Raw genomic sequence first — 21123 nt, forward strand, 5'->3', positions numbered from 1 at the left:
GAGAGCGGCGGAGCGGGCTGAGGGGCGGGAGCCGTGAGGAGGGAGAGGCGCGGCGCGGGGGCCGGCGGCGTCACTTGTGCTGGGAGGGGAGGGCGGGTGGAGACAGCTGCTTGACAGCTACTTCAGCCCAACTCCAGGAGGCTGCGCTTCGGTGCCTGCTTCCAGCTGATCGCCGGCACGCCAGGCTTCTTTGCAAGAGCTGGCGCGGCAGCTGTGGAGTGATCCGTGGGATCGCGCCGGGGAGCGAGCCCGGTGGATCGAGGGCGCTGGAGGGAGAGGGAAGAGTAAAGGAGCCGAGGCAAGGAAAGGCCCTTTCAGCTAACGTTTTGGGATCTTTTATACAGGCTGGGCTGTGCACTGAAAAAAATGAGACGGTAGTGTACGGGGTGGGGGCGGTGTGGGGGTGAGGTTGGTTGCCCATGGCAAGCGTTGTGCTGGAAAGCCCCGCTGGGGAGGGTTGCTTTGTAGGGCATTCTCTCTACCGGGGCTGCTTTGGACACAGCTCTCATAAAGATGGCAGAAGCAGAATTGTTTTTTATTTTGTTCTGGTGGATTTGAATTATAAAGGTTTCCTTTGGGGAAAGCATGGGTCTGCCTGATAGACAGCCATTCAAAAAAAAAGGGCCTTTTGGAGCGGAAACTGTATGGAACTGGGAGTCGACAAAGGCCCAGGGACAAGGTCCTGACTCAGTCTCCATCCTTACACAGGGATTCCCTGCCTCAGTTTCCTCATCTGTTAGGTGATCATAACGAATAAATTGTGTATTTAGAATATATTAACTAGAAAATACCACAAGACACACCCACTCCCTCCCACACCACTTGAGATTCAGTCACCTTGTGAAAGGATCAGTACGAATCAGTGAGCTGAGACGTTAACCAAAAGGGAACATCCTAGGAGACGTGTCAACATGGGAAACACCCACAACCAGTCATGGTCTGGGCACTGCATCCTTGGGCTGAAATACCAAGCAGCCAGAACCATCGCCTGATAGACTGTTTCATAATCCACCTAGGAATACAACAGAAAGGGCAACGTCAACTTGATGCCCAGCAAGAATGCCCAAGAGCATGCCTTGGTCACCATGTCTCTGCCTTAGACCATGAAGAGTGGCCTGAGCAGTTCCTTGACAGCCTGAGCCCTCATTACAGCTTCTACCCTTCTTCCAACCTACAAAATAGTTTCTGACAGCACTTAGTCTCCTCAGGTAGGCATTCCTTTGGAGGAGAAAATGTGTTGACCACACGGCATGTATATGTCAGGCAGCCTGGCGAGTTATTTTTCGTATGTTTTTAATATTGGGATTCTGGTCAATACATGAATCTCTGGTGAGTTTCGTTGACTTGAGTCTGTCCTTACACTGCTGAACACTACAGTTTATCAGCTATCTTATATTGTAGGCTCCAGAGCAGATATTTTACAAGCATTGTATCCTTTACTCCTGATTGTAATCCTCCAATGGGTGTGATCGTGCCCATTTTATAGATGGGGAAACCAAGATTCAAGAGACTTCACATGACTTGTCCAAGATGACACAGGTTAACCAACTTTAGATACACATGCGAAACCTGGGTGTGGACACCCACAAACATGGGCTGTGGTGATACTATCCTGTCCCAGATCCTCCCCCTTCAGAGGACACAACTAAGCTGTGTCTGGACTCCTGAGCTGCAGAAACTGTGAGATCATAAACATGTGTTGCTTTAAACGACTGTGAGAAGGGGTTATGCAGCAAGAGATAATGAAAATATCTACACCACGGAAACAATCATCTTTAAAAATATGCACTGTATTGTGGTCACTGTGGTGCTTGAAACCCTGCATTGGTTCCCAATTTGGAGTACAGAGCAAAAGCCAAACTCCACACCAATGCTTACCAAGCCCCTGCCAGTCCCTCCAGCCTCACTCATGCCTCTCTCTTCTCTCTCCTCTCAGTTCCTTATACACTCCAGGCCACTTCTCAGAGAGGCCTTCCCTGACCACATCTTTAAGTGCATCCTTCCCCCACCAGTTATTCTCTTTCTTAATGCTCTGTGTTTTTTTATAGCACCAACTGTAAATTGTAAAAACTTTATTTGCCTCTTTGCTTATTTCTTGTCTTACTAGACTGTGAGCTCATAGGGCAGGCACCAACTCTGTCTGATATACGGTGTCCCCAGCACAGAGCAGGAGCTCCATAGCTACATACTGAATGAAAGATGGATCACCCAGTCATTCTGAAGTACCCCTTCACTCTTACATTGATCCTTTTATTTCCCTTGCTAACCTCACCCTGAAACTTATCTGCAACCACATAGCTTTTGCCCATTTCCAAATAGCCACATCTATTCATTAAGATCCAGTTTAAATACTTTAATCTACATCCATTTTTCCAAGATCCCTTGCCCCCCCCCCCGGCCTTTTTTTCCCCTTTCATTTCAGAGCTTTTATAGCACCTTAGTTTATTCTCCAGATGCCTAGCACCTTCCTCTGTGTAGAGGTGGATGGTTCCAAACATTTCTCTATTTACTGAAGTCTGGAGAAAGAGACATGGAAAAAAGTACAAATATGCAGTAGAAGTTTGGGCAGAACTGAGTAAAGCACTACTGCAGATAAGGACACTACTAATGGTCTCATAGGACGAATCTGGAGGGAGAAGGGCCTGACACCCACCCTGGAGAGATGCCAACTGTATTTCCCCACCTTCCCACTCCCATCACCTTCCTGACTCAGGAATGGCGCTGTTGTAAGTGCCATATAACATTTTATGAGAAGGAGGGGGAAGAGGATGAAAAGAGAGAAGAGACAGACGATGTTAGGTACTTTACAGATATTATCCCACTGAAGCCTGTCATCTCTTTCCCATAGCTGCCTCCGCTTGAAAGATAAGAACACTGATACTCTTGAGAAGATGAACAAGTAACTTCCTGATGATCACAAAGATGAAGCTAGTGTTGAAAGACAGATGTGATTCCAAATCGAGTGCTCTTTCTACTATAGCACATTCCACTCCCACCCCCAACTTCCCCTATTGGGCTGAGGGGTATCTTGCTGAGGTTTGGGCATGACTGTGGGCATGACGTGTGTGTGTGTGTGTGTGTGTGTACATACAGAGCAGAGATCAGAAAGAAGCATGGAGTGGCTCCCCAAGCTGCCGCCTTTAGAGATTCCATGAGGTTGCCCCACTCAGCGCTGTGGATTTAGGACTGAAACTCTGAACAGGAATGAAGAGTGCACAGTAAGCTGTGTCTCACCTTGAGCGAGCTTCTTAGGAAGGGAGCAGAACGTGTGCAGTATGGAAGATGAAGGGGCCAACGCAGGCCTGACTGACTGCATTAGACTGGAAGCTCTGGGAATTGAGATCTGTTCTTGGTGACTTTGTAGACCCCACAGTTCCTCCCACAGAGTACCTCCAGAGAGCAGGTACATGTGTGACTGAGGGACCAGGCAGCACAGATCTAAACAACCATGACACACTGTGTATTAGATTGCCTGGTCCAAATCCCAGAGATTAAGGTCATATAACCAAATAAAAAGCCCATACCAAGTCTCCTAGAGCTTAGTCTAAAGGTCTTCACACCACCTCTCTAATCACTGCTCCTGCTGTGGTCACCAGAGTCTTCATTCTTGGGTAGTTAATTTCTGCTTGTGCCCATTCTCTCTCTTATAATGCTATTCACTTCCTTCTAGGTTCCTACTACCCCTTAGGCAGGATTCTTTATCCCCAAAACTTCACTAAGCAGAGCACTCAGCTATCTTGGCTGGGTCCTTTTAACCTCACCCAGGGAAACAGTGAAGCCTAGAGCTTGACAGGCATTATGGGTGGGGATAGTATAGGAACCTCCCCACCCCCACCCATGAGACACTTGCATTGCTCTTTCAGGTCAATGAAAAGGAATGGTTCCTTCCAAAGAAGAAATCGTTTAATACAACTCAGGGTATTTTCCCCCCTATATATAAATTTTAATTGAAAACACCCGTAATGCCTGGGCATGGTGGCTCACGCCTGTAATCCCAGCACTTTGGGAGGCTGAGGTGGGTGGATCACTTGAGGCCAGGAGTTCGAGACCAGCCTGGCCAAAATGGCGAAACCCTGTCTCTATTAAAAATGCAAAATATTAGCTGGGTGTGGTGGCAGGTGCCTGTAATCCCAACTACTCAGGAGGCTGAGGTGGGAGGATCACTTGAACCCAAGAGGCAGAGGTTGCAGTCAGCCAAGATCGCGTCACTGCACCTCCAGTCTGAGTAACAGAGCAAGACTTCGTGTCAAAACAAACAAGCAAACACACACCCCTAAGTACTAATAATAGCTATTATTTCAAGAAATAATCGAGTGCCACCCAGGTGCCAGGCACTCTGTTAAGGGCCGGAGACAGAGGTAAGCCCAGTAATCGTGAAACCTGCCTTGTAGAGTCTGGTGATGAGGACAGTTGTAAATAAGTGGGATGGTGTATTACAAAGGAGTCAGCACTCTGGGTGCTATGGGAACTGTGATAATTTTTTATACATAAAACAAGGTGTTTGAACTTCAGCAGCACTGAAAATGGCCTCTTTTAATAACTGAACTGTATCCTGTTCTCCTCTCATGAGCACTTTTTAAGCCAGTGTGTGGTTGAAGAACAGACTCAATCAAACAAGCCTTATTGTTCTTACTGTCATCAATCAATCCTAGTAAATACACAATTCATCAGAAGGAGGCAGAACAGCAGCCAAAATGCAACCAATTTAATTCGCTGACTTAGGGCTTCACATATGTAATAAAGGACTTAGACCACGCCTGAAGAACCACTGTTGTTATGAAGTGAAGTCGGTGCTCTAGGTCTAATCAGAAGGTCACTTAGAGATTTGGTTGTACCTACCAACCCTTATCTATCTATCTATCTATCTATCTATCTATCTATCTATCTATCTATCTATCTATCTATCTGTCTGTCTGTCTACCATATATTTTTTTCTGCATTCCCGGCAGAAATAAAAAACCATATTTCTGTATCTACCTGTGTCTATTATTCTGGTGAATTTTGGCTTCTACTCTTGGACTAGCTGACTAGTCCTAGAGGGAAGTAAGCAGATACAACTGAGGTCTAATTTCTCTTTATAACTGTGATGCTTCATATCCATATGAACAGCAGATCTAACAGCCTTGAAAGTCTTTTCTCTACTCCTATGACCTTTCTCTATAGGCACTTGGCCACCCAGATCCAAGGCCAAAATATAGCTTGGAATGCTGCCAGTTCTAAGATTTTTGCACTTCTTTCTAATAGTATATAATCTTTTGGTCTCCACATTGCTCATGTCTATTGAATTCTTCAGTTGACTCTGTGACCAGTCTTTCTCCTCTCTTTGTACTTTTTTTTTTTTTTGAGACGGAGTCTCCCTCTGTCACCCAGGCTGGAGTGCAATGGCACAATCTCAGCTCACTGCAACCTGCACCTCCTGTGTTCAAGTGATTCTCCTGCCTCACCCTCCCGAGTGAGTAGCTGGGACTACAGGCGCCCTCCACCACTCCCAGCTAATTTTTTTATTTTTAGTAGAGATGGGGTTTCACCAGGTTGGCCAGGCTGGTCTCAAACTCCTGACCTCGTGATTCACCTGCCTCGGCCTCCCAAAGTGCTAGGATTACAGGCGTGAGCCACCGTGCCCCGCCAACGTCTCTCTGTATTTTTGATTTTCCAGCTTATGAAGGGCATAAGAATCACCCTGGGAAGGAATTTAACATGCAGATTTTTAGGTCCCCTTCCTTTCCCCATGTCCTTTTAACAAGCACACTGATGGTTTTGGCACAGTCATCTCAGAATGCACTTTAGGAAACACTGGTCTGAACCAAGTCCAAATAGGCATCCAGCCCCCTTGGCACTGCAGTGTGGTTCCAAAAGCCTTCCCAGCTGCATCCCCGCCACTCTGCCATGCAGGCTTTCAGCTCACCCTGCATCCAGGGAACAGCCCTGGAAAAAGTCCTGGACTCAGAGTCGATGCCTGGGTTCTATTTTAGTGTTGCCAATAGAGAACTCAGGGGCCTTTATGGACCTGTGTCCTCATCTATCAAATGAAGGGTTTGGACAACCTGATCACCAAGCTTTCTTTGGCTCTAACATTTGACAATTCCTGATTCTACCTTTTTCCTCAGGCCATTCCTACTGCCTGGAAATTCTCTGCTGAGCCCTTGCCTCTCACTTTTTCTCCTACCTTTAATGTTTGGCTGTAAAAATCCTGCCTGGCCTATGAAGCCCTGTTGAAACGTTACCTCCTTCATGACACTTTCTTTGGCCATCTGTGCTCTACCTGAGTCCTCTTGTAAGTCATCTGTCCCGAGTGCAGACTCAATCACACATCTTCCTTTTGTTGTAGCTATTTAATACACTTCTCCTCTTTGGTTTACAAGCTCTATGATGTCAGGAACTATGTTTTGTGCTGCATATAGGATAGTAACCTCTATATTAATGAGTGTAGAGGATAGCCAATAAATATTGACTAAATGAGGAATGAGAGCATACACTGTCCCTGCTGGTTTCTGCCACCTTTTCCCCTGGATAAAAAACATAACAAGCCTGTATTTATTGGTGTCTGAACTGTACCTACAGAAGCATATTTCCACCTGACAAGTGACAGCTGGGTCTTGCTCATTGCTTTCCTAACTGCTGAGAGAAAGACCCTGTTATCCTTTGCCCGTGTCTGGCACCCATGATAAGGTTCTCAAGGGAGTGGATATCTCAGGCTGTTTCCTTGCTATTGTCACATGTATCTGCTTGCACAATGAGAAACTTGTTTAGCCAACACCCTTAGCATTTTAGTATGTCCCAAGAATGAATGTCCCGGAGGTTCAGAAATCAATCTCCTGTACTTGGGCAAATTATCCTGACCCTAAACCTCCTCTCCACCCCGACTTCTAGCTTCCACACCAAGTGACCTGTAAGGCTGCATGGGTAGACAACAATCAGTGAAACGTTCAAAGTTGATGGGAAATAAAATATTCTCTAAATATAGCAGTCTCCTTCTCTCCAGAAACTTGAGATTGGATTTCTCATACATTATTATTATATTACATATAGAGATCATTTTCTGGAATCATATAATCTAGGCCAGCAGTACTCCCGACCCTTTCCTTGGTTTCAAGACACATTGATACAATACTATAACCTAGAATAGCCTTTTTGAATTTTTGGTTCCAAGACCATTTTATGCTTTTAAAAAACATTGAGGACTTTAGGGACCCCTTGAAAGGGTTCTGGGAAACCTCATGAGTCTTTAGATCACATTTTGAGAATCAGTGATCTAGACTGACAAAAATGTTGGCAAAATGTTAACTTTACAAATTGGTGTAGTTCTAAACACCATAGGCTGAAAGTAAATGGCATACATTTAATCAACATGTATTATTGCACAAAGATATTAAAATAAGTATAACATGATTCAAAGCAGTTGTAGTAGTGATTGGAGAGTATCAATGTTTATGTGTAAGCACAATGCTAAGTACTTGATATGCAGTAGGCTTTTGTTTTCCTTTTTTTCTTGAGACAGAGTCTTGCTTTGTCACCCAGGCTGGAGTGCAATAGCGCGATGTTGCCTCACTGCAACCTCCGCCTCCTGGGTTCAAGCGATTCTCCTGCCTCAGCCTTCCAAGTAGCTGGGATTACAGGTGTGTGCCACTAGGCCTGGCTAATATTTTGTATTTTTAGTAGAGATGAGGTTCCACCATGTTGGCCAGGCTGGTCTTGAACCCCTGACCTCGTGATGCACCCACTTTAGTTTCCCAAAGTGCTGGGATTATAGGCGTGAGCCACCGCGCCCAGCTGTAGTAGGCTTTTTTAAAGGTTCTAAGTTGACTTCACTTACACAATATCTTTCCTTTTTCTTTCACGATCAGGGGAAACATTAAAAGAAGTGATATATCTGTAAAGGTCCTCCAAGGTGATTTATTCATTCCGTGTCCCTGTGCCTGATGCAGTCCCTGGTTTGCAGGTAATCCCATGTTGCCCCTTTCTGTCCATCTCCATCTTCTCTCTCCTGGAGGGTTCACCTGTAGGGACCACATCGGTGGCCGCCCTGTGATATCCAGGTGGGTCTGGCCAACGGGGATCCCCAACAGGAGATGAAAGTGAGGTGAGAATATGCACTCCCTGGCTCCTCCCTATGAGGTCACCATGGACCCCACTATCCCCAGCATCCCCATCCCCCTTGTAACTTGTCTCACTGTAAATAAGCTTCCTTAAATTATTCTAACTTGAAGGAGCCGTCAGCTTCCTGACATTGGCTTGATTGATAGTCATTAATCATTACCTATTACTGAAAATTTTAAAGTATCTGCTTTTATCCAGTCACTCATATTTTAAAAATATTTCTTCTTCAGGTAGCTCCCTTAATTTAATTTTCATTTCTCTTTCCATTGTAGGCTAGTGATGTTACTGTATGTAATCCTGTTTAATTCTTGTCTGTCTCCCTGCCCCCACCTATGCGAAGATCTTCCCAAAGGTTAGTTCATCCCTATTTCATAAAGCTGGGACCATTAACTTCAGGAGGTAATTTTAGAAGGAATTACAGGCCCAGAAGCCCTATTGCTTAAAACTTTGTCACTGACTGTTAATCTTCAAAATCTTCATGGACATTGTTTTGGAGCCTAATTTATATCTGGAACTGAGGTCTCAGTAAGGTTAAATGAGCTGTCATTAATACTCAGGCAAAGCTAGGGAAAGCTCTAGAGAGTCTCAACGTAGCTTAAAATACAAGAGAACACACTCTGAAGCCGTAACTGGGGCTCCTCCTGGCTGTGCTCTATTCCTTTCTCTCATACTCCTGCTCCTAGGCTCTGAATCCAGCTGCATGCTAAAAAGGCCTGTGCCTCCTCTGTAAGCCTGGAAACCATTAGATACCCTAGCTAGCTCCAGGGTCTAATGCCTCTTTCCTTCCTAAGTCACTCTTTCACAGCCCGCACCTCCCCCAACTAACACACATTTTATGCAAAATCAGGATACTGGATACAAGATTCATCCCCATGGGCCCAGCACAGTTTCACTTTACAGAGGTGAAAGTGGAAATCTAACTCCGGCAGCACAGCCTGCTCAACCCACAAAGCCTTCTTTGGTAGCAGGAACCTGGCCCCATTTCCCCTCTTTCCTTCTCTGCTCACATAGAATCCACATCCCTGGCAGCTTTGGAGAGGAGCTGTGACAACAGGATAGAGTGCTGTCATCTTCCATAATTAGCCAGGCAAGCAAGACTGCTGTAATATCACTACGTTGACAGTGCTCTTGCACCTAATAAATTATTCACGCCACCAAAGTGTAATCGCTGTCACGTTCAAAATAGGTCATTAATGCTAAGGCTGCTGGAGGTGAAAATTTCACAGCAATGGAAACAAATCCAAGAGCTTTGGTTTAAGCAAATCTCCAAAGAAAGTGGCTTCTCCAAGCAATCCCATATTAAATATCTTTTATTGAGTCCTGGCTATGTTTTCATTAGCAGCAGCAAGAAGAGACTGAAACAGCTGTCTGCTGGCAGGAGTGAGAGCTGGGGGATGGAAGGCTGTATTTCAGCCTCTTCCTTCCCTGACCCTCCCCCAAAGAACCTCAAGGGGCTGCTTGAGGAAGATAAATGTGAACACCTGCTCTCGTTTGTTCTCCGCACACAAGACGGTGGCTAAGTCACAATGAGGGTAAGCCCTGGACATCTAGAAGAGCAAATGTACACAGGCCTCTCTGAGAAGTGCCTCTCAGCTGTGTGGTTTGCATTCACAGAGGACTTCAAGTTCAACAGCTGTAGGCCGTGTGCCCCTGCATTTCATATCCTAATTCACAGACATTCAGGCCTCTTCACCACTGAGAATACACTCGCCCTCTTGTCGGCAGTAGATACTATTCGACTCAAGTGCCTGGTGGAATACAAATATTGGACTGGCGATTTCAGTGCTTGGAGAGTTATTGGTGTTGTTACTATGTTATTTTAATGATTTTTGAGGACTGTCTTGCAGAAGGAAGAACAATTATTTCCCAGAATTAGAATAAAGAGAAGTGATTGAAGATATAACCTGTGGGATTTGAGTTAAAATAAAAGCAAATGTGATGCCTGCTGGCTATTGACTGTTAAATGGTTGTGTAAATGATGAAGACAGATACATCTCCTTTGGAGGGAGAAAGGGAGGGAGCTGAGCACTGGGGCTGATTCTTGCCGCCTTCTGTTAGGAAGGTAGACCAAACACCTCTTTAGGTCTCTTCCAGCTGAGATTCTATGAATGTATGGCCTTGGAGCAAAAGGGCAAGAAATGCAAGCATGTGAAATTGGTACGCATAGCACCAAATGCAGGAGAGTGTGTGAAGATAAAGCATTCCCTGATGCATTCCTACAATTATCGTGTTTATCAGAACACTGCTTCCAAGGATGTTAAGCTCTCAACTTCAAATATTCACCTGCAAGAAGCCTGCTCAGATTATTCCAGCCCTTTCTTTCCCTCTGGTCTTTCCCTAAATTGCCCTTTAGTGTTCTGAACAGTTTGCATTATATTATTGAACTCATGGTCTTATGGAACAAACCATATAGTTTATATAGCCCAATCCCTATAAGCTAGAGATAAATCTATAGATAATTTTCAATTATGTATAGGCTGCTTTATAGGCAACATTTCAACAACTATTTCCTGAGTTCGCTCTTCGGAGTACTGAGAATGGGACTTCATGAAGTCATCCACAATTTATACGTATACTATAAACTTAACTGTCCAAAACTGGACTCTTGATTCTGCATCACAGCAATACTCTTCCTCACCTTAAGTCTACTCCTCCAGCAGCCATCTTCATTTCAGTAAAGAACAATGTTATCCTTCTAGATTCTGAGGCCAAAGCCCTGGAATCATCCTTGACCACTTTTTCCCATGCCCCCAGTATTCAGCCAGTAGCAGGCATCCCATGAGCTCTTCTGGAATAAGCCCATGGTCTCCTAATCTGCCCTTGCCCTTATTCCCCCATCTTTCTTTCCAAGAAAACAGTCAGAATGATCCTTTTGTAAGGTAAATCAGATTGCATCACTTTGCTCAACACTGGCCAATGGCTTCCCATCTTCCCTCAAATCCTTACAGTAGCCTATAAGGCTTTACAGGAGCTGAACTCTCCAAAACCTCTTAGATCTCTCTCTCTTCTTCTTCTTTTTTTTTTTTTTTTGAGGAGACAGAGTCTCTGTCACCAAGGCTGGGGTGCAGTGGCATGATCTCGGACCACTGCAGCCTCTGCCTCCTGGGCACAAGCAATTATCCTGTCTCAGCCTCCCAAGTAGTTGGGACTATAGGCACGTGCCACCACATCCAGCTAATTTTTTTTTTTTTTTAATAGTAGATACGTGGTTTCACCATGTTGGCCAGACTGGTCTCAAATACCTGGGCACAAGCAATTATCCTGTCTCAGCCTCCCAAGTAGTTGGGACTATAGGCACGTGCCACCACACCCAGCTAATTTTTTTTTTTTTTTAATAGTAGATACGTGGTTTCACCATGTTGGCCAGACTGGTCTCAAATACCTGATCTCAAGTGATCCTCCAACTTTGGCCTTCCAAAGTGCTGGGATTACAGGCGTAAACCACCATGCCCAGCCTTAGATCTCATCTTCTACCATTCTCTGCCTTGCTCACGTTGGTTTCCTTACTATTCCTGGAACACTCTCCCCAGACCTCCGTATGTTCGGACCTTGACTTCAAACCTCTGGGAATTTGTCAGTAAAGTCTTCCCTGACCACCATGTCCTATTCTGCCCACCCTGCACTTAATTTTTTTCCGTAACACTTATCACCCCCCTCCCCCGATGTACTATATTTTTATAGGCTTGCCTATTGTCTGTCTCTCTTCTCTGCAATATAACTTCACAAGGCTGGGACTTTGTTACATTCACTGCTGTATCCCGAGAGTCAGAATAGAACTGAACCAAGCATATGGAAGACTTTCAATTGATATTCTTTCTTTTTCTGTTAAATTTGAGACAGAGTCTCGCTCTGTTGCCCAGGCTGGAGTGCAATGGCGCGATCTTGGCTCACTGCAACCTTCGCCTCCCGGGTTCAAGCAATTCTCCTGCCTCAGCCTCCCAACTAGTTAGGATTACAGATGTGTGCCACCATGCCCAGCTAAGTTTTGTATTTTTTAGTAGAGAAGGAGTTTCACAATGTTGGCCAGACTGGTCTCGAACTCCTGACCTCAAGTGACCTGTCCTCCTCGGCCTCCCAAAGTGCTGGGATTATAGGCATGAGTCACCACGCCTGGCCGATATTCTTTAAATGAGTAATTAAAAAAAAAAAAACACCTTATTTATATCCCTAAAGATCTTGTAAACCCCCAAGGGAGACACATCTTCTAATTATGTTATTCATCTCTAGAGGAGCTTCAGTAAGTGCTAATCTCAAAGTATTTTTGCAGAGTTCCTGAAACTGATGTCCAGCTAGGAAGAAATTAGTAGCAAGAATCCCATACGTAACTCTCACATATGCTGTTATAAAGAAACCAGTCTTTCTAAGATTGTTATCAGACATGCTTAGCCTTGGTCAGCGTCAGCTCCCTAGAACCACTTCTATCTTTTGTGGAAATTCAGTTCCCTACTGTTAAATTTACGTGACTCAAGAAAAAGCAACTGCTCTACAGACCCTCAGGAATGGCCTGGTACTTTCCAGTTTTTTGTGTACCCATTCTGAAGTCTTTAAAAAACCAAAAATATGGTAAGGGGCCAGGCGTGGTGGCTCATGCCTGTAATCCCAGCACCTTGGGAGGCTGAGGCAGGTGGATCATTTGAGGTTAGGAGTTCGAGAACAGCCCGGCCAATGTGGTGAAACCTTGTCTCTACCGAAAATACAAAAATTAGCCTGCTGTGTTGGCATGTGCCTGTAGTTCGAGTTACTCAAGGAGGCTGAGGCACAAGAATTGCTTGTACCAGGGAGGCAGAGGTTGCAGTGAGCCAAGATGGTACCACTGCACTCCAGCCTGTGCAACAGAACAAGACAGTCTCAAAAAAAAAAAAAAAAAAGGTAAAATACACATAACATAAAATTTACCATCTCAACTGTTTTTAAGTGTATGGTTCAGTAGTGTAAAGTATATTCACACTGTTCTGCACCAAACTCCAGAACTCTCTCATTTTGCAAACCGAAAAGTCTATGCCCATTAAAGCAATTCCCTACTTTCTTCTCCCTCCAGCCTCTGGCAACCACCGTCTATTTATTGTTTCTATAAATTTGATTACTCTTGGTACTTCACAGAAGTGGATTCATATAGCATTTGTCTTTTATGACTGACTTATTTCACTTAGTATAATGTCTTCAAGGTCCATGTATACGGTAGCAGGTGTCAGCATTTCATTCTTCTTGCAGGCTTCTTACAATTCCATTGTATATATATATACTGTACTACATTTTGCATGGGTGAATACTCAAGTTGCTTCCACCTTTTGGCTATTGCGAACAATGCTGCTATGAATATGATATACAAATATCTTTTGAAGACTCTGTTTTTAATTCTTTTGGGTATATACCCAGAAGTGGAATTTTTGGATCACATGGCAATTCTATTTTTAATTTTTTTAAGGAACTGTCATACTGTTTTTTATAGAGGCTGTACCATTTTATATCCCCACCAACAGTGGCCAAGAGTTTCCTAACTCTTTTTAATAGCAAGATTTTTCTCCCCCACAGCAAGTTAGAACTGCTCAGAGGCTGGGCGCGGTGGCTCACTCCTGTAATTCCAGCATTTTGGGAAGCTGAGGTGGGTAGACCACTTGAGGCCAGGAGTTTGAGACCAGTCTGGCTAACATGGTGAAATCCCCTCTCTACTAAAAATACAAAACATTAGCCGGGCATGACGGCATGTCTCTGTAGTCCCAGCTGCTTGGGAAACTGAGGCATGAGAATCACTTGAACCTGGGAGGCAGAGGTTGCAGTAAGCCGAGATTGCACTATTGCACTCCAGCCTAGGCGAAAAAGAAAAAAAAAAAAAAACTGCTCAGAAATGCCTCACAGAGCTCAGCATTCCTGCCTCTTGTAATGCGTAGCAACCAGGAGCCGTGTGGCCCCTCCAAATGTGCATGGGTGTGTGTGGCACTGCTTTTAAGTGCTCTCCTGTTGTGTCTGTTTTGAAAAGGCTTCCTTGTTCTTGAATTAACATGCAGGCTGAGCAGACACATGCTGGTCTGCTTTACAGACATGGGGCAGTGGGCAAGAGCCAGCACTGTTTTGGGATGATCAAAGCTCTGCTAATCCCATGTAATCTCCTAACGTAAGGTAATGCATTTCCAATTTGTGGTTTCTTTGGGAGATGCTCCCTGAGGCCTGGCACCATCACTCCTTGGTAAACTGGGACTTGCGTGTGTGCAAAAGCCAAAAAGACAACTTTGAGTCATGCTTGCCTATCATTCATTATCATTCATTATGGTTAGGTCTAAGGGCTTCAGATCTTGGAGATGTGCGTACTTGAAGCATCACATGGGGGAAAGAAGTCCCTTGAAATGTTGCAGAGGTGTAAATAGAAAAGACTCCTTGGACACTTGCTGTGTGCTATCTTCTTTCACCTGATTTACTGTTGGGCTGACAGAAAAGATCCTTAGTCTTACAGTGTTTCTCCTTTTATAGGATGTTGCCTTCTGTTCCCTCCCCAAACCCAAGGCATTCTCTCTTAGCCACCAATTTTTCATCATCCTTCTAATTGGTATTACAGAGCAATGTAATATAATGACAGATATTCTTTTTAAAAGAGTTTTAAAATAACCATAAGAAGGGATAAGTCCCTTCCTACATGGGGCTTTAATAATGATGAGACCCTCCCAGCAGACATGAGAAGGAAGGAAGAGATGATGCAAAAGAGGAAGAGGAAGAGATGATTACAAAACTCTCAATGACCTTAAGATTTGGAAGTTGATGACATAGACTAGGAGTTGGCAGGCTTTTTCTGTAAAAAGCTAGATAAATATTTTATGCTTTGGGGGCCAAGTGATAAAAATGAGGAAATTATATAAAGACATATAACAAGAAAGAAAATAGGCTGGGTGCAGTGGCTCAAGCCTGTAATCCCAGCACTTTGGGAGGCCGAGACGGGCGGATCACGAGGTCAGGAGATCAAGACCATCCTGGCTAACATGGTGAAACCCCGTCTCTACTAAAAAATACAAAAAACTAGCCGGGCGAGGTGGCCGGTGCCTGTAGTCCCAGCTACTCGGGAGGCTGAGGCAGGAGAATGGCGTAAACCCGGGAGGCAGAGCTTGCAGTGAGCTGAGATCCGGCCACTGCACTCCAGACCAGGAGACAGAGCGAGACTCCGTGTCAAAAAAAAAATAAAATAAAATAAAATTTCACACATCGTTATTGACAAAATTCAAAATATAATTGAGTACTTTAAAAAATGGTCTAGTAAGGACAAGAATGGAATTCTTTTCCTTTGGGATAATGTTTTGCTTAACTGAGATTCTAGGTTAGTGATCCCTATCACCAAATTAATTGCAAATGTTCATCTGTAAAACATCATTCTTATCTTGCGGGCGATATAAAAACAGGCAATTGGCTGGATCTGGCCTGAGGCCATGGCTTTCCATCTCTGCCTAAACCAAGAGCAGTGCAGAAAGCCACTGACTCACTGTGTGAAGTTCTCAGTGTTACCTGGTGGGTCATAAGGCATAAACACCTACATTTCCGGGCATATTATCAATATTAGGAAGACCCACAGGGCTATCTCTGTCTTCTGCATTGTAGTCCTTGTTGCAAAAGACAAGCTGTGTTGTCTTTTTGCATAGGGCAGATGATGCTTCTGACCTGCCATCAGTTGCCTTTCCAGAAGAGTAGAGAATTTAGGTTCAGGCCGGGCATGGTGGCTCACGCCTGTAATCCCAGCACTTTGGGAGGCTGAGGCGGGCGGATCAGGAGGTCAAGAGATCAAGACCATCCTGGCAAACATGGTGAAACCCCGTCTCTACTAAAAATACAAAAATTAGCTGGGCGTGGTGGTGCGTGCCTGTAATCCCAGCTGCTCAGGAGGCTGAGGCAGGAGAATCACTTGAACCCAAGAGGTGGAGGTTGCAGTGAGCCCAGACTGCACTGTTGTACTCCAGCCTGGTGACAGAGTAAGACTCGGTCTCAAAAAAAAAAAAAAAAAAAAAAAAATTTAGATTCATCCATTCTTGGTCTACTCTGCTGCAGCTGGTACCATTTCCAACCTAACCAACTAAGTATGTGCCCTGCTCATAACTTTTATGAGTGGTACTCAATAAGTATTTGTCAATGAGCTCACAGAGGGTTGACTCTAGTCACTCTTTCTCTGTCCCATGTAGTGTTATTATGAAGCAACTGAGCTAATGTTTGTCCTGTACATTTGTATAAAATTAATGTTTATGCACAAATAGACATAAACAGATTATCATTTTTTTCAGGGAGTTTTACCACTGAAAATATTTTTAAAACAATGGAATCTAAAACAAAAACAAAACACCACTAGAGAGAACATTGTAGAGGCTTCATTTAAAATCTTAATTGCTGTCCTAAAATACTGTAACATATACAACATTAAAGTTTTCAGTGGGTGTTATCTTTAAATTAGAAATGTTTTAACAGATACGGAAAGTTCAGCTTTTCTCAGATTACATTTTTAAAAGAACTCTGTAAAGTGGTGATGGGGGAGGCAGTGCCTCTGATGTGTTTACCACAAGTAAATATTTACTCAGGAAATAGGTCCTGCATACTGCTAAAGATATGGTTAAAGATATGATTTTCACCTCCGAGGCAAGGGGCCCCTCTACACAATAAAACTACCATAGTATGTGTTTCTCCCTTGGATACCCAGATTATTTTCAGGCGGAGACCAGATTGATTAAAGCAATAGCACACGGGTAAGCAATCATGTATGTATTCTGTGCCAAGCAATGGGGTTATTCTGAGCCCTGCCTTGGTCACATGGTGGAGATCAGATAGCAACCAGGTTTGCTAATTCATGAGCCAGAGGTACCTCTATATTCTCAGGAAAGCATCTGAGGTGAGCAGTCGCAATAGCTCTGCTCTAATCAACTTGTGTCTTTTATTAAGCCAGCTCTTCCTAACAAAGGCCAAGAATAGAAGAGGGGGGAATTGTATAGACTTGGGAGACTGAGACAGCTGAGAAAATCACAGTTAAATAATAACTGATACTTATGTAGTAAGCCCTTATGGTTTTCAAGTATATCATACATTATCTCCCTTTAAACTCAGCAGTTTTTTGAGAGGTTAATCATCATCATCATCATCATCATCATCATCATCATCATCACTAACATCATCAGCATCACCACAATCATCATCTACACCACCATCATCATCATTGCCACCACCCACCATCATCATGATTATCATCATCATCAACTCACCACCACTACCATCACCACCACCACAACTACAACCACCACCACCATTATCATCACCACCACCATCATCAACATTACCACCACCACCATCATCATGATTATCATAATCATCACCTCACCACCATCACCACCACCACCACCACCACCACCACAACTACAATCATCACCACCATCATCACCACCACCACCATCATCATGATTATCATCATCATCACCTCACCACCATCACCACCACCACTACAACTACAACCACCACCACCATTATCATCACCACCACCACCATCAACATTAGCATCACAATCATCATCACCATAACCACCACTAAAACCGTCACCACCATCACCATCATAACCAATACCACTACCACCACCATCATCATGATTATTATCATTATCACCTTACCACCACCACCATTATTATTATCTCTATAACCACTACCACCACCATCATCACTACCATTGATCCAACCACTACCGCCACCACCACCATCATCAATATCATCATAATCATCATCACCATTACCACCACTACAACCACCACGACCATCACCTTTATTATCATCATTTTCTTTTATTTTTTATTTTATTTTTATTTTTTTGAGATGGAGTTTTGCTCTGTCACCAGGCTGGAGTGCAGTGGTGCGATTTCAGCTAACTGCAACCTCCACCTAGCAACCTCCACCTCCCAGGTTCAAGTGATTCTCCTGCCACAGCCTCTGGAGTAGCTGAGACTACAGGTGCACACCACTGTGCCCAGCTAATTTTTGTATTTTTGGTAGACACGGGGTTTCAGCATGTTAGCCGGCCGGGATGGTCTCAATCTCTTGACCTCGTGATCCGCCCGCCTCGGCCACCCAAAGTGCTGGGATTACAGGCATGAGCCACCACGCCTGGCCTATTATCATCATTTTCAGTGGAAAAAGGAAATTGAATCTTCTGAGGAGTTAGGTAATTTGCCTAAAGCCAAACAAATAGTAAGTTGAACTAGGTTTTATGAGTTCAAATATTTTGCTCATTCCACAGCATATATGCTGCTTTCCCTCAGTTTGGAAGTCTGGAAGCTAAAAATCAAAGATTCGAAAACAACAATGACTTCAGAATTTCTGTATGCAAAGTACCCAATACAGCAATATGGTTAGAAAAGGGGTCTGGGCCTTCTCTAGAAGCTGTTTGCAGAGCAACACGTGATTTTTTACTCAGATTGTAGAATGCAGACCACTCAAAATTGCAATGTTTTATTTAAAAAGCTTTCTATTATGCTTTCTATTAAGATTTAAAATGTTAATTGCTTTTTCAGTTTTTAGAGATGCTTGTGGAGATTAATAGGGGTGTGAGTCACGCCCTACCTCAAAGACATTCTTGGTACCCCTCAGCGTATGAACCACAAGTTGAAGAAGAGTTTGTTTTTCCTAATATTTTAGTCATGTCATTTATCTGAAGGCAGTTAAGAGAGTTAAGAGTGCCTTCCACAAATCATATCTGCTTATTTGAGTCTTTGGTATATTTTTCTTTAAATACCATTCTACTAGTGTATTTTGCTGTTATCAATAGAAAGAAAATTCCCACCATAGAAAATGTTTTCATATTTATTCTCTGTCAGAGATTTCTGAAGTTCACATGAAAAAATTGTATTCAAAGGCTCAGCCAGCTGACTCATCTTGTGATCTGAAAGGCAAGTTATCCTTTTGTTACTTCTTACACTGAATGAACAGTTTAGAATGAAGTCAAGAGGGAGAAGGGACCAGCTGCTCTTATGCTGCTGCTGTGTGAGTGGTATAGTATAAATATTCAAACCTTTAACTCCCAATAATTCAAAGGCAAAGAAAGAAAAGTCTGCGGTGAAAAGTGGCACCATAACCTCATCACTTTCCAGAAGGCAGCAAGTTCTTTCTTCTCTTTATTTTATTTAGAAATAATTGCTGTCTAGAGTTAAACTTGTAATATAGCTGCAGACGAATAACCCTAGGATCTATTCTCTGTTTAGGAAGTTCTCTATTAATGAAAATCTTTACAAAGCTAGATCCGAGTGTTTTCTCTCTTCCTTAATTTGGAAAAGAGACACCTTACCCACCCCAAAAAATTCACATTTCTCACATTTATATTTTAAGTTCCAGGAGTTTTACTTTGTATCCAACACTGTGTCCTTAAGTATCTCCTGCCTGAAGCATTTCTTAAGCAAACTGAGACATGAAAAAATTGAAGCTATAGAAAGCCAACATGTGAAAGAATGATGATATAAATTATTATTAATTTGCCTTGTGGAGAAACACTGCCCATTATATCTGGCTTTTGATTGCTATCACAGCATAGGTCAAAATCTTTCTCTTAAAAATATCTGAAAAGGATAAAGTAAATTGTTCTGTTTTTTTTTTGGAAGGAAGGAATATTCTAAATGATAAGATATGCTCTGGCTACACAGCACAAAGTAAAGTGGATTTTTAGCTTACATGACCTGATTTGTTTATCAACAAGAATCAAACAGTTCAGGCTCTTGACACTTCCCTCTTCAATCTAGGGTGTGCAGATGCTATGGAATCATCACCCTCAGAGTCAGCCAAGCACATCCACATTTCAGGGTCCCAGAGACTAGCACCTGACATAGCCTGGACCATACTGAATGATGAGGAATTATAAGAGTGTTTACTGTCTCATCAGCACCTGCATTTCTAGTTTCATTTTCTTCTTTCCATTTTCACTTGTAGGACCATTTACTAGGTCCTTTTCTTCCTCTCCAACTTTTCTCTGTCCTTCTGGTACTTGACAGAGTCACTTCAATTTGTCTCAACTAATATCTTTTCTCCTTTAAAATATCTTCCAAAATCAACTGCATTTTAAACATTTTAGTTAAACATCACAGCTTTTGGCAAGTAATTAGTAGACACAATTTTGCCATCCAAAAATAAATGAGAAGTTGAATAAACTGACATTTGCTTAGCACAATAAAATATACAAGGCAGGCCAAGCACGGTGGCTCACGCTTGTAATCCTAGCACTTTGAGAGACCTAGGCAGGAGGATCACTTAAGGCAAGGAGTTTGACACCAACCTGGGCAACATAGTCACAGCCTGGCTTTACAAAAAAATAATTAGCTGGATATGGTGGTGCACACCTGTAGTCCCAGCTACTTGGAGGCTGAGGCAGGAGGATCCCTTGAGCCCAGGAAGTTGAGGCTGCAGTGAGCTATAATCACACCCCTGCACTTCAGGCTGGGTGACAGAGCGAGACCCTGTCTCTTGAAAAAATACAGAAGGCACAGTTAACTAGATAAATCACATCTTTTTAATAAATATGTTGGCTTGTGTAACTGAAGTGGCTTCTATCAAAAAGAGAGGAGGGAGGGCAACCCTCCATATTTATTTTAATATTTTGGTCACAACAACTACACATTTCTTTTTCTTTTTTTTAAAACTGTCATAGCTACAATGAGTATGCATGCACTTTTAGTTTTCAACTCAAGCCCTATGGAAGACATACTCTAGTGTATCTTACACTCACCATTCCTAAAAAGTTAAGACTTGGCTGGTTGCTCATGGACATATTAAAATAAACATCTAAAATGTTTTACTTGTAATATTGGGCCCCTTTTGGCATTGGCCTGATCTAAACAGGTTACTCTGAGGTCACTGGGGGCCATAAATCAGGGTGGTGGACTGGTGGCTAAGACAGCCTGCATAGCTTTAGTGCAATGTGCTATTTTAGTTTATGCCCCTGCAATGACACCATCTCTTTGGCACCAGCCAAAGAAAGCTTCCTAGACATCTATGGGAAGAGAATGTTTTGCAGTAATCCAAGACAGAGGTCACACAAGCATG

General features: G+C 43.3%; 1 protein-coding gene across 3 annotated transcripts in view; it reads right to left on the reverse strand.

The window, feature by feature from the left end:
• The window catches only part of FAM65B (family with sequence similarity 65, member B), a 240901-nt gene that overhangs the window by 107848 nt on the left and 111930 nt on the right, over positions 1-21123 (reverse strand). The window lies entirely within an intron of this gene.

This window comes from Colobus angolensis, unplaced genomic scaffold, assembly GCF_000951035.1.
Source record: "Colobus angolensis palliatus isolate OR3802 unplaced genomic scaffold, Cang.pa_1.0 Scaffold6, whole genome shotgun sequence".
Lineage (NCBI taxonomy): Eukaryota > Metazoa > Chordata > Mammalia > Primates > Cercopithecidae > Colobus > Colobus angolensis.